General features: G+C 35.8%; 1 protein-coding gene across 6 annotated transcripts in view; it reads left to right on the top strand.

The window, feature by feature from the left end:
* Nucleotides 1–204: 204 nt before the first annotated feature.
* The window catches only part of dome (cytokine receptor domeless), an 888032-nt gene continuing 875832 nt past the window's right edge, over nt 205–12404 (top strand). For 5 of the 6 annotated variants that reach the window (XM_069837294.1, XM_069837295.1, XM_069837297.1 and 2 more), the window contains exon 1: nt 205–529. The gene's annotated coding sequence lies outside the window, so the exon portion shown is untranslated. The remainder of the gene's footprint in view (nt 530–12404) is intronic. The other variant, XM_069837302.1, reaches the window with a different exon arrangement.

The following is a 12404-nucleotide window of genomic DNA, read 5'->3' as shown; positions in this document are numbered from 1 at the left end:
GCCAGCTCTGGAAGATATTTATGGGATCATTTGTAGCATATGTGTTGATTTTTATTTATTTTATATATACATGAACATAAGGAATTTGCCTCACTGAAGCTTAAAGCATATTGAGTTTACCGCGAATTTATTTGTCGCAATGAGGTATGGTTTTGTTTCATGTGCAGTGATGCCACCTGGTGGGTAATAAATTGTGAACTACTTATGAAGCGATGGGGTATGGGTTTGTTTTTTTATGTGTTCCGTTTTTGACGCGATGTTTTCTTTTTGTTAAGAGATAGTCGTAATAACAAATGTGTTGTGAATGTTCTGTGATATTTTACACTTTCATTCACTCTGAATTCTTCACACAGCGGAAACTGTACATCTTGACCGTGTGACGTTGACTGTATTATCCCGAACTTGATTTCTTGGAAATAGTCAGTGTGCCAAGGATTGGTGCTGTTCGTGCTTGTGTGTGATGGGATATGTGGTTTTTGGGAAGTGAACTAAAGTTCCTTCAAGTTTAAAGAAGAATAATTTGGTTTATGTAAGTGTGAAATATCTTACTAATATATGTTTCTTTTTTATGAAATATTTCTGTCTTCATAAGAGCGCTTACCTAATGAATTCATGGATAAGACAGATGTATAATTTCAAGAATTTCATTCACCTACTATAAGTGAAATCATGTAATAACATTAACTATAACTCAGAATCGAATATTCCATGCACGTTTTTGTGACTGTTTTCCTATTTTTTTTTAAATACCGGATACTAAACAACTACTTGACATTTATTTAGGGGCCTATCAGAATACTTTCTTTTAATAGAGAATAACAGCAGTTGCTGTAATTTTGTAGTCTGTTTCCGACATGAAAACTTAATATTAGAACTTTTGTAAACATTATCGATATTACTGGTTCCCATAATGGATAAGTGAAATAAGTATCGTACATTTACATTACACCGCATGCACATATGCGTTTCTTAATGTTGGCTAGGATATGTGTAGTATCTGAAATTATTATTATTTGAGTAACAACACATTTAGATTTTCCATGCTTTGGAATTTTTTTTTTTTGTAAATATATACCCTATATGAAAATTTAGTTTCGAACTACTCAGTTACTGTATACACGTAGTTTGTGTCCATATGAAGTTTTAAAATGAAACGAATAGGTGTAACAATTTAGGAAAAACTTTCATTGTAGGTTCTTTCTTTTAGGAATGCTTGATTTATGGGACGTTTAATGCCCATTCGCAATGACAAGATTTTTTTCTACTTTATTGTAAAACAGAAGTAATTGCTTTCGTTAGGTATCTCACTTCTAAAAGTGAAGAATGAAACATTCTCTTCAATAGAACTGTAAAAATTTGGACATATTTTGCCATAAGAGTTATAATAGTATGACATTACTGTTTTGTATTTACATTTACAAACTATATTCCTGTCTGTTATATTATATCTCCCCCCCCCCCAAAACTCACACATACAGTAACATTTTGTATTAACTTACTGAATGCGTACACATTTGTAGAGACAGTATAGGATACATTTTCAATTTCTTAAGTAATTTTATTTGAACTGCTTGGAAAAAATAGATATCTGTATGTGAATTTTGCCCACAACCCTCAGGTGAAAATAAACTGTGCAATGGGACCATTAGAGATGTACGTTTAAATACATGAGATGTGAAAAAAAATACAGAAATTATTACATTATTGTAGTTAGACACATTGGTCATGACTATCCAAATTATTTATTTTAATATATATTACTATCCTATATATTAATATATTGTACCTTGTAATGAACTATCTGCACTTACCAGTGCCGTATATTTCTCTGTTGTTATTTTTATAGTACAATGCTATGTTTAAAGCAAATGCAGAATACACCGTACGAAGTGAAATTTTCTTTCGAAAGAAAATGTTTGATATCTTGTTGTTTTGAACGTCACATATATATTACACAAATGTTACTGTTGCTTCTAATCAGTTATTTATCCTTTGTAGAGTTTTAATGATAGGTGAGAATTTCCATACAAATAACTTTATCATGAAACTTTATAACGTGAAGAAAGATTATAAAGAGATATTAACATAAAGCAAATATAAATTCCTATTACAGATAGAGCAAAATGCGGAGTGCTTTAGTATATGCCATACCAAATTTACTTGTAAAAACTGTACTACTGACTCGAATAATAGTCTTCCTAGTTCGAGTATGTATCACAGCTGAACTATGCTGGAATTATTTGTTTGGTCCAGTTATCAACCGTGATACAACTGATTTTAGTTGTTAGCTATAGCTCTACTGAAATTATACATCCCCAACAATTAATTTAGTGAAATATATAATGGAAAGAGATATATGGATTTTTCTGCTACACGTATTACACACTGAAATAGATAGGTACATTTTATGATATCGCACTCCCAGTAAAATAGTGTCGTAACTGGAAAATTGTTATTCCTTACTTCCTGTAAAATACTGCTGTAAAAATATTTTAATAAGTAGGTACAAAAATCTTTGATAATTTACTATTTCCTTATTATAATTTCATACTTCCAACTAGTAAATCAGCGTTGTAAATTTACGGATGTAACATGTGATTTTCGACATACGACAGTATTTTACTGGGATTGCGATATGTAGTCCACGAGTTGTAAGTTTGAGTTTAGCCTAGTCTAAGACCGTGTCCCAAAGCTCAAGTTTATACTAAATGCTAGTGACTAGCAACTAACTGACTTGTAAACTACACACTAGCGAGCTTTGGACATGTATGCTGGAATAATGGCTTTCTTGATTGACTATTTTTCTAAAAACCATGAGATTGCGATATAGCACTAAATTAAGAAGACAGTGTCCTAATGCAGTTTCATCACGAATTATCAGCTGTTATTGTTTGGAAATTTTAGTTTTGCGATTATGAACAGTTTCCCAGTGAGCAGTTCATGAAACTTGATTTCCAGGTTTATGAACTGAATAGTAATTTCCTCAGACCCTAGAAAAAAAAAAAAAACGTAGAAAGATGTAGAAATGCAGTATGTTGAAAAGATACATATGAAAATTGAGTTTTGCTATCAAAAATCGAAATACGTAAAAGACAAGACCCTGACATAGGCTATAACAATATTTAAACAATGTAAAAAAAGTACTAACAATATCAATGTTCAAAGTTAACGTGTTATTGTGCATTACACTTATATTTTATTTTCAAAGCTTCATCAGATGTCAGAATTCCATTTGCTAATGAGGTATCCATATTTGTTTAGTGTACAAGTCAACATTCAAGCAAGCATTTTCGTTTACTAGCTACTACGGGCTTGATTGCTATGCATTATGTAGCTTTGGATCGTAACTTTTGACGTCACATTCGGCTGTTTAGTTAACAATCTAGTTCACTTCAGCTGAAAATGTAGCTTTGAGACACGGCCTAAATTCATTAGAACTTAATTATTGTGATGTTATTAAAATATTTGTGATTGTTGTGTTGGTGGTGGTTATAAATTAAATGAAAACGTGTTTATTTTTGGATCCTTGTGATACACACTGAATTATCAATAATCAGTGCCATAATTTCCTAATTACAGCAAAAAACCTCAGTGTAAGGAGGTTATCTTTTCAACTATAAGAATTACTTAAATTACCGGGTAGCTCTCGTAAGTAACACAATATATAAGAGGAATAATTTCTGGTGATTAACATTTCATTATTATTCAAGAAGAAATTATTCTTCCAAATTAAAACACAGTTTCACTCGCATTGTTTAAGAGTATTACTTCTCGATTTAAAAGTAGTTAGTCTTAAAATGACGCTAACATATCAGTATCCCATATATTGTCACTTCTCCAAATTTTGATTCTGCTGTTGTGTAGCAATACGCTCAGGATGTCAACACTTTCTAAGGGGAAGAAAAGCATAGACAGAACCACCATGTAATGATAACATTATTTGTCGTAAGAAATGGAAGCGATATTTAAATGGTTTTGTTTCTATTCTATGCACAGAAATTAAAAAAATTCGACGTACTCTATGTAATCTAGCTACGTAAGTCTTCGTGTTCTGGAGGTGCGCGATTTGAACCATGAGATCGGCCTTTGTGATTGAATATATCAGTCTCTCTCTCTCTCTCTGATTTGTTTACTTCTCTCAAAGTAAGTTCCAGGATATAGGACATGACATCGTTCTTCCACATCATCTGTTATGATTGTACCTAGGCCTCAAATTCGCTTGTATTGAAAGTATCATGAAATAAATAATATGAAGAATGAGTAAAATTGATTTATTCCTCGTTAGTAACGGCCTTCACCGCTACATCACGGTCTTTCATCCAAACATTTTGACAAACACACTGTGAGATTTCCGCGGTGTAAGGCAGACATGAAGACAACACAATTTTCATGACGAACATACCATGCTAACCCTGGAAATGGTATCCATGCAGCTTCAAAATTTGACTCCATTTTTCATGAAGGACGGCGGAATAAATGCAACTAAATGATTTTTTAATGACGTAATAAGAAGTACAATTATTTTGGAATAGGGGAAATTATAATATACCATGTAGTTTCCTTGTCACATAATGTGATGTGACATGATACGCAATCGAATAGTATTTTCTCTGCCTCTGGTATGGATTTAATTTTTTATTGCTACTTTTATTAGCAAGATACAAATGTGTTGTAAATTATTACTATATATTTACACTAGTCAATCAATTTTAATTTTAATTTCGATAACCTCGATGAAAATGCGTGATTAAGGGATAATTTGGGTTCCTGAATTAGGAAATAGCATTCAAATTGCTCTGTCGGGCTGCATTTAATTATTATTATTATGAATATTATTATTATTATTACTACTTATGTATTTGTATTAATTGTGGACCTAGTTGAGTGGAAGAGAAGGCCCCAAGGCCTTAACTCTGCCAGATAAAATAAAATAAATTATTTCAAAGTTATTGGTATGTCCCTCTAATGTGTATTAATTTGCGTATATTTAAGAACACATGCCGATATGCAATTATTATTTCTAAAACTTAACTCTTATCGCATATATTAATCAAAACAACAAATTAAATATGCTTCTAACTTATAAGTAGGGATGGAAGTTAGGACACCGAATCTATGAAGTTAACTAAGTCGCGTATTATACAGGAACATCATTTTATTTTTATTTATTTATTTACTTATATTTAATGTGCTGTACAACAGCCAGTGGCCAATTATAGTTCAGCACAAAGAATATAACAAAAACATTAGCAATTTACTAACATTTCTAATATTAACCTGGCTATACCTTTGGATTAACGATTGAGAACCGGAAACACCGTTTGCTACCATCTTCCACGACTGGAGTTCGAGGATACTGGCGTAAAATACAAACAAATCACTTTACTAGGTATAAGAAGGAAGAAAATTAGTTCATCAATTTACGTAAACTAGAAAATATCGCGATTTTGAGTTTGATAATTTTCATTAGGTTTTTGTTTAGGCCTAATCAAAATGCAGTACTGTATTAACAATTAAGTGTTTTTACCCACGAACTGAGCTATCCATTGGGTCGTATTCATTATGGAGTGTATATTATACTGTTTATAGCACATTAGCGCACAATTTAAATAATGAAGTTAAATTGAAAAATAATCATAATATGGATATTTAAACACATTTTTGAAAGTGGTGGCCGTTCATTTCGATACAGGCTTCAGTTCTAATGTGCATATTATCGCACTATAGACTATTGTACCTAATCCCAATTACCAGTTTCGTTCTTCGTAACTAGTAACTCATATTAAAATAATTCTGTACCTACTCTATAAAAGAGTACCTTACGTACTGTAAATTTAATCTTCACTTCTGTCCGATCCGAAAAGATAAAATTACTCAGACATGCTATCCGTCCAAGTGGTTTTGTGGCAGGGTCGTAGAAAGGTGAGAAATCACGTGACAGTTAATTACTTAACGAGGCCCTTTTATTAAAGTTATTGTAAGCAGTTGTGCAATATTACGTAGATGTCCAATTCCTAACATAAATTAATGATTTCAGAAAAGAGCTAAGACAGCCCAGCCACTAGCCTTTACAGACGGGCGAGCAGAACCGGGTGGGGGGGGGAAACCGGGATGCGACGTAGACAAACGGACGACAGTACCTGTGTGAAAATATATTCAATGTTGAAAGCTCTTTCGTCACTGGAAAGCGCGAACATATTTCTGGAACGTACTGTACTCTGTAACTCAGTACTGTTTATTATGACCGTAAGGCGACTTCGACTGCATACGCGGCCTTAGTTCTGTGTGGAGGACGAATGGAAATTTACTAGCAGAGGGGGTGGGAATGAAGTACATTCAAAAACTCAGATGCAATAAAAATTGATGTAAAAATAAAATGATGTCCCTGTACAAGTCGTGTTGTTTACTCAGGGTAGCACAGAGACTTGTACAGAGCACTGCTATGTTTGAATCTAAACATTGCTCGATATAATCAGGTGACTAAAACAAATTTACGAAAGCGATTTACATCATTCTCTTTTTTTTTTTGTTGTAGAAAATGGTAATAGGTATATTTTAAACAAAAAAGTATGCACTTTTAGTGTACAGTTTGCAATGTACAACTGTGTACATTCGTAAACTATCAAATATAATCCTGTTTCGATTGTCATTCAAACAAGAAAATGTTCTTGCGACATCACACGATGTTATTGATGCAAATTTGAAATTGTTTTTATTTATTATAATCTTGTGCCTCTTCACCATTTAGTTCATATCCCACTTCACAAAGTTTTGAATATGCAGGATGTTTTTCAAGAACACCCTTCAGTTTTTCTGTAAGCCTTTTATTGTTACCAACAGCTGATCGTATAGAATTTGAAGTTGTTTCATAACACGAGGATAAATACAGTATTATGTACGCATGGTTGTTTGAGTCTGCAGTTTTCTAGACTTATACTTTTCATTGAACTGTATAAAATGTGGGTTCTCAAGATTATAGAATTGAATATTCGCACATAACAGCATCAGACATACGTCATAATAGAAAGTGGAGTGACCCAAAGTGGAATCACTAAACAAATTTAGATGTTCGATGTGTCTTTTAGAGTCACATTGTTTTTGTAAGTTATGACGCTTATTAACTTTTATGTCTAACTTACACATTTTATACCATATATATTTTCGTCTTTGACTGAAAAATAGTCACCTCTGAAGTCTTTTACAAGCACAGGCAAAGTTGCAGATTTTATTGGCGGAATTTTAATACATCTTCACAGTACCTTCGCTAGATCACAACCGAACTTCTTACGAAATGTTTACATTGTTGTTTAGTCAACTGTCCGAAGACAGGTTTGAACCTCTTAAGTAACACCAATAAGGCATCACTCATAAAGCAACTAGGCCAGGAGATAATGGGGTAGGGTGGCCAGTTTTTTCCCCCTCCAATGTATACATCGCAGATTAGCTACATATTCCACTAATCAGACTTCAGATGCATACAAACAATTATTTTTCCTCTGACACATATTGTCAAGTGAGATGTACTGTGTGATAATAGTTATACATATCACCCAGAACCTGAATCAGAGGTAATGTTTACATTTTAAACAGAAAATAGTCATGCTGTGTCGAAACAACCTATTATAATGCAGTATACAATACAAAACCCGCAGCCATTAAACTTCGAATGACCAGAGCTCCTTTCACAAGACGTCTTTCATTTTGCATACAACCTGAAGGTACATCAGTGAAGTAAACAACTAACGTCATCCTATAGCCAGTGTTCCTTAAACCTACAGCCGCCTCTAGACAATGTTTTGGTGTCCGGTCTTCGTTCCTTATAGGGCATATAAAGATTTTGAAATAAATTGTAAGAGCTTGTACTTTGAATCAGAAGTATATTTTTGTTGATTTTCGTTTTAGTTCGAATCGGTCGTTTCCCTTTATAGAAACCAGCAGTGGTTTCACTAGTTCCCCATCATAGCTGGGTCCCAACGTCATTGGTAGCGATTTGATGTGAATACATCTTTAAAATCAGACCGACACATTGGGTACCAGGACGGAAACTGCGATGAAACGTTTGAAGTGTGATCAGTTCCGACACTGTAACTTCGTGACTAATAACACGATTGAAATAAATGTGGTCTCGTTCGATCAGACATACAATTACGATGCAAGCATGATCTTAAGTTGGCGAGGCGCGGCCGGCGATTATTTTGGACGTGGACTAAAATTTCCAGGCGGTATATCTCGCGACTACGATCTTCTAGCGCGCTGATTTTAATGCCAAATGAAAGATTTCGTGTGGTTTACGTGAATATGTCTGGCTTAAATAGACACTGAGCCACTTTGGGTTAAACAATTAAATGTTTTTCTTTCTTTGCTCTAAATCTTGAAATTTTTGTCAAGCCAAAGTAGGAATCGGTCACATGATGTTTAGGGTCTCGCCAAATCATCGGAACTGAAAAAGCCATAGCTTTTTCCATTCCCTACTGCCACTGGAATAAAATGACAAAGCAAAAATAAACAACATAAATATCTTGGGGACGGGACCCAAAGCCTATCGTGATCACCTAGCGGACAGCCAAAGTAGAGTTTGTAAACTTTTGTAATAGTGGGTGTAATGTTCTTCTTTTGTGATTTCGGAGTGAATTTTCCAGAAAAAAAATATAACAAAATTATTCGGATAGTTTACACACCTGCGAACATCAGAACTTGACGTGATATCTACTGTGAACCTCTATCACTATCATTTTTATTTTTATCCGTGTTTAAATTAATTAAAAATTTATTCAAAGACGTAACACCACAATAAAGTACTTTATTAGATAAAACTCGCACTTGGTAACTCAGTCACACTTTCTTTATAACTGCCTGACTGAAAAGATAGGATATTGAGCTACGGCGCTCAGATAGGCTACCATTACTCTCTCCCCCCTGGTGAACCTAGCCTATATTCATCAGGGGATTTTGACTTCGGCACTTATTCATAGAACAATATGTCATGTCCTTACGGAAAGACAGAATTATTGTTTCAGCGATCAATGACTGTTTTTGAGACTAATTAACATGCACAAAAAGTCTGTTTTTATGTTTGTTTTCATTGACATATAGCTTGTAACTAAAAAAAAAAACAGCCCGATAGATATTTTTTGGCGATATATTCGAATTTAGCGTATAAAAATAATGTAAGATTACATGTTTTCGTTTAAATTAGTGTTTTCAGTAAGCCTCCGCATATCTCTCTCGTACGTGCGCGTTGTAGGCGTCATGTAGGCTATTAGACTTACTTACAAATGGCTTTTAAGGAACCTGGAGGTTCATTGTCACCCTCACAGAAGCCCGCCATCGATCGCTATCCTGTGCAAGATTAATCCAGTCTCTATCATCATATCCCATCTCCCTCAAATCCATTTTTAATATTATCCACGCACTATTAGACTAGCGATACGTAATAGGCACTAGTTCGAGTCCTCATGAAATTTCGTCAGTGTAATTATGTGAATGGTGCCTACGCAGCATCGTGATGCATTTGGAGAGGTAGATTGGCTAGCGAAATCCGATTTCGATAGCCAGCTTAATAGTTGTGGGGATTACCATGCTAACTACACGTAATATACATGATCTTTGATCTCTGCTGAGAAATGTGGATATGAGGCTGGCAATTTGCTTTTCGGCTTTAGTCCTCTCTGGGTTGTGCCACGAAAAACAAATGTCTGTTCATATGCCACATTCTCTGAATGGGAGAATATAAGCCATTCATTGATCAGTACTGAAAAAAGGAATTAAAATTTGTCATGCGAAAAATGTGCAGGAAGTCGACACAGAGAGCGTTTAATAGAAAGCTGAAGATGTATATATTAAAACAGGAGGAATGTAAAATAGTTCAGGATAATGTAGTTTGGGTTAACCTACATCGATTTAACCTGATATAGACTACTTATGCCCGAAGTCTAACAGTTGAGAAGAAATTAGGCGGAGAAATACTGGAGCGTCTTGCGGTTTCTTGTACTGTACTTGACGTGTCGCGCCAGATCTTTTGCGCAAGGCAGCATCTGAGCTCCACAACGCCAGCACAGCAAAGCAAAGCCAGCGCGACACACACACACAACGGAATATACGTTCACTTGATATTTAATTCGTGTATTCGCATAATGAATAAGCAGATCTGTTCTTGTGTATGGATTTTGTGACGACATTGCTTTGGATGCTGTTGAGGAATACAGACGACGTTTTCCCAATCGAAGGGTTCCTTAGAGCAGTTTGTTTTCCCTTGTTTACCGGATGTTATCTGGAACTGGAAAGCTACCAAATGTTTCATTGAGGTCGGAAAGAGAGCTGGTACCGGTACCTGATATGAATTTACAATTCAAGGAATCTATAAGAAGAACAACCTTACTATAATTGTGCATTTCGAACTGGCGGCTCAAGGTCACGTACAAAAGTACAAACCACGCACGAGTCACTGAACTGAAAACTGTAAACTGAAGCACTGGTAATTTCTGCTGTCGCAGCTGACTTTAGTTGAGGAGAATGGTCTAGGTTTGGGGTAAGCACACGTGGCAAACGCAGTCCATTGCTTGACCTTCAACCGTCAGTTCGAAATGCACAATTATAATTTGTATTGTGTAATTATTTTATTTTCTTACCGAGATTTACTTAATTATTATGAAATAAGCTTATTGGAATAACACAAGATGCAGCATTTTCAATAAAGTGATCACTGTATTTGTTTTAATTGCTATAATTTCAATTTAATTTGCTAGTTCTACAATGGATACACAACAGGGAAACGCAAACCTACTTAATCTGGACGAAAATATTAGAGTGCCGATAACTGTAACATAAAAAATGTTTTTTTTTTTTTCAGTTATTGGCAGAGGCTGCCAACAACTATAACAACATGAATATAAAAAGTATGAACTGTGTTAGATTTAGCGTGTCGAAAGCAAAATTTGTATACATTAAAGCCGAGTATAATTTAATTCTATACAGTTGTTGTCAGGACTGCCAGTAATCTGTTTTGTATGCCAAGTATTGCACATTGGCATGCAAGATATCGGCTTGTTGGCACGCCATATTGTTTAGCTCAGTGGTCGTCAGCACTCGCTGAAATGTGCAATGGGTACGCGGTGCCGTACCTTGTGCACCGTCATGCAACAGGGAGAGATAGAGAGCATACCCGCTAGCACCTACGAGAGCACTATAGTGCACAGCGTTTTCCGCGGGTAAGAGAGGCTAGCCCCAGCGTGCTCTGTGCTGACGACCCCTGGTTTAGCTGGTCCTTTCATTGCAGGATTACTGCGGAATGGGACCTAGAAAGAAATCATGTTCTGGCATAACGCGGTACACCTGCGAAATTCTGGAAGGTGCAGTGGAAGATGTTAAAAGAGGGATGCCAAGAAATGCTGCTGCAAAGAAGTATGGCGTTCCGCGGTTTACAATTCAATTTCGTCGGAGTGAACGTTTAAAAAAGCGTAACACGGACCTTCTCTCATTTTAACAACAGATGAGGGAAAAATACTTGTCACTTAGGTCATGAATTCCAGCAGAAAAGGCTTCCCACGACGTTAAGATGACCTTATATTAAGCGGTAAAGATTTCCTTGCCTATAGGCCTAATGATAGGCCGAATCCCTCCAAAGATAACACCCCGGGAATTGATTGGTATCGAGCATTCCTAAGAAGACACCCTGAGCTCTCAGTCAGAACTATACTTGTTTTTTTTTTTTTTTTTTTTTTAAGTTGGGACATGACAGTTAAGCGGCCGTGCTTGGAACTACAGTGCTGTGTTGCCAATATGGACTACCATGCTGCCAGCTGATGGAACCTAACAATTGGCGTTAAGATAGCTGACGTTAAAACATTCATTGACAATTGACGCGTAGGTAAGAAAACAATACAAAAAATCGACAGAGAATCAAACACGAAACGCACCAATGCTAATATTGTGTGCACAATAAATGTCACCAAGAGAGCTATTAAGCACTCGCCAAGTGGGAACGTAAGTTTGGCAACTCAACCGTTGTTACCATAGCAACAGGCCTACCACGCTATGTGACATTCAGTTGTTTTTCCGATCGCAACTCTCATGTCATGTCCCATCTTCCAAAAAAACAAGTATAGTGAAGCAGTGACTTCTGCTAGTACAGTGCGTCCGTAGCTCGGCCGGACCTTTCCGCGACGGCCTTGGACTGGGTGAAGATTGGCGCGCCTGCCGCCAGAGTAGCGCTGTAGCTACTGCTGACGCGCCAGTCAGTCGAGTTGGATCTGTCGTGAGGGAAAGACGTCTGTGCGCGTGTTGTGAGTAAAATTGTGTTGTCTCGTGGTAATAAAGTGTATATTAATAATGGTTGAGTAGACTTTAGAACAACGTATTTTTCTCTGTGATGCGTATGTGAAATACTCTTCTGCAAAAAGGTGTCG

Source organism: Periplaneta americana, chromosome 10, assembly GCF_040183065.1.
Source record: "Periplaneta americana isolate PAMFEO1 chromosome 10, P.americana_PAMFEO1_priV1, whole genome shotgun sequence".
In the NCBI taxonomy this organism is placed as follows: Eukaryota; Metazoa; Arthropoda; class Insecta; order Blattodea; family Blattidae; genus Periplaneta; species Periplaneta americana.
The sequence above is the reverse complement of the archived record's forward strand: the minus strand, read 5'-3'. Positions and strand labels throughout refer to the sequence as shown.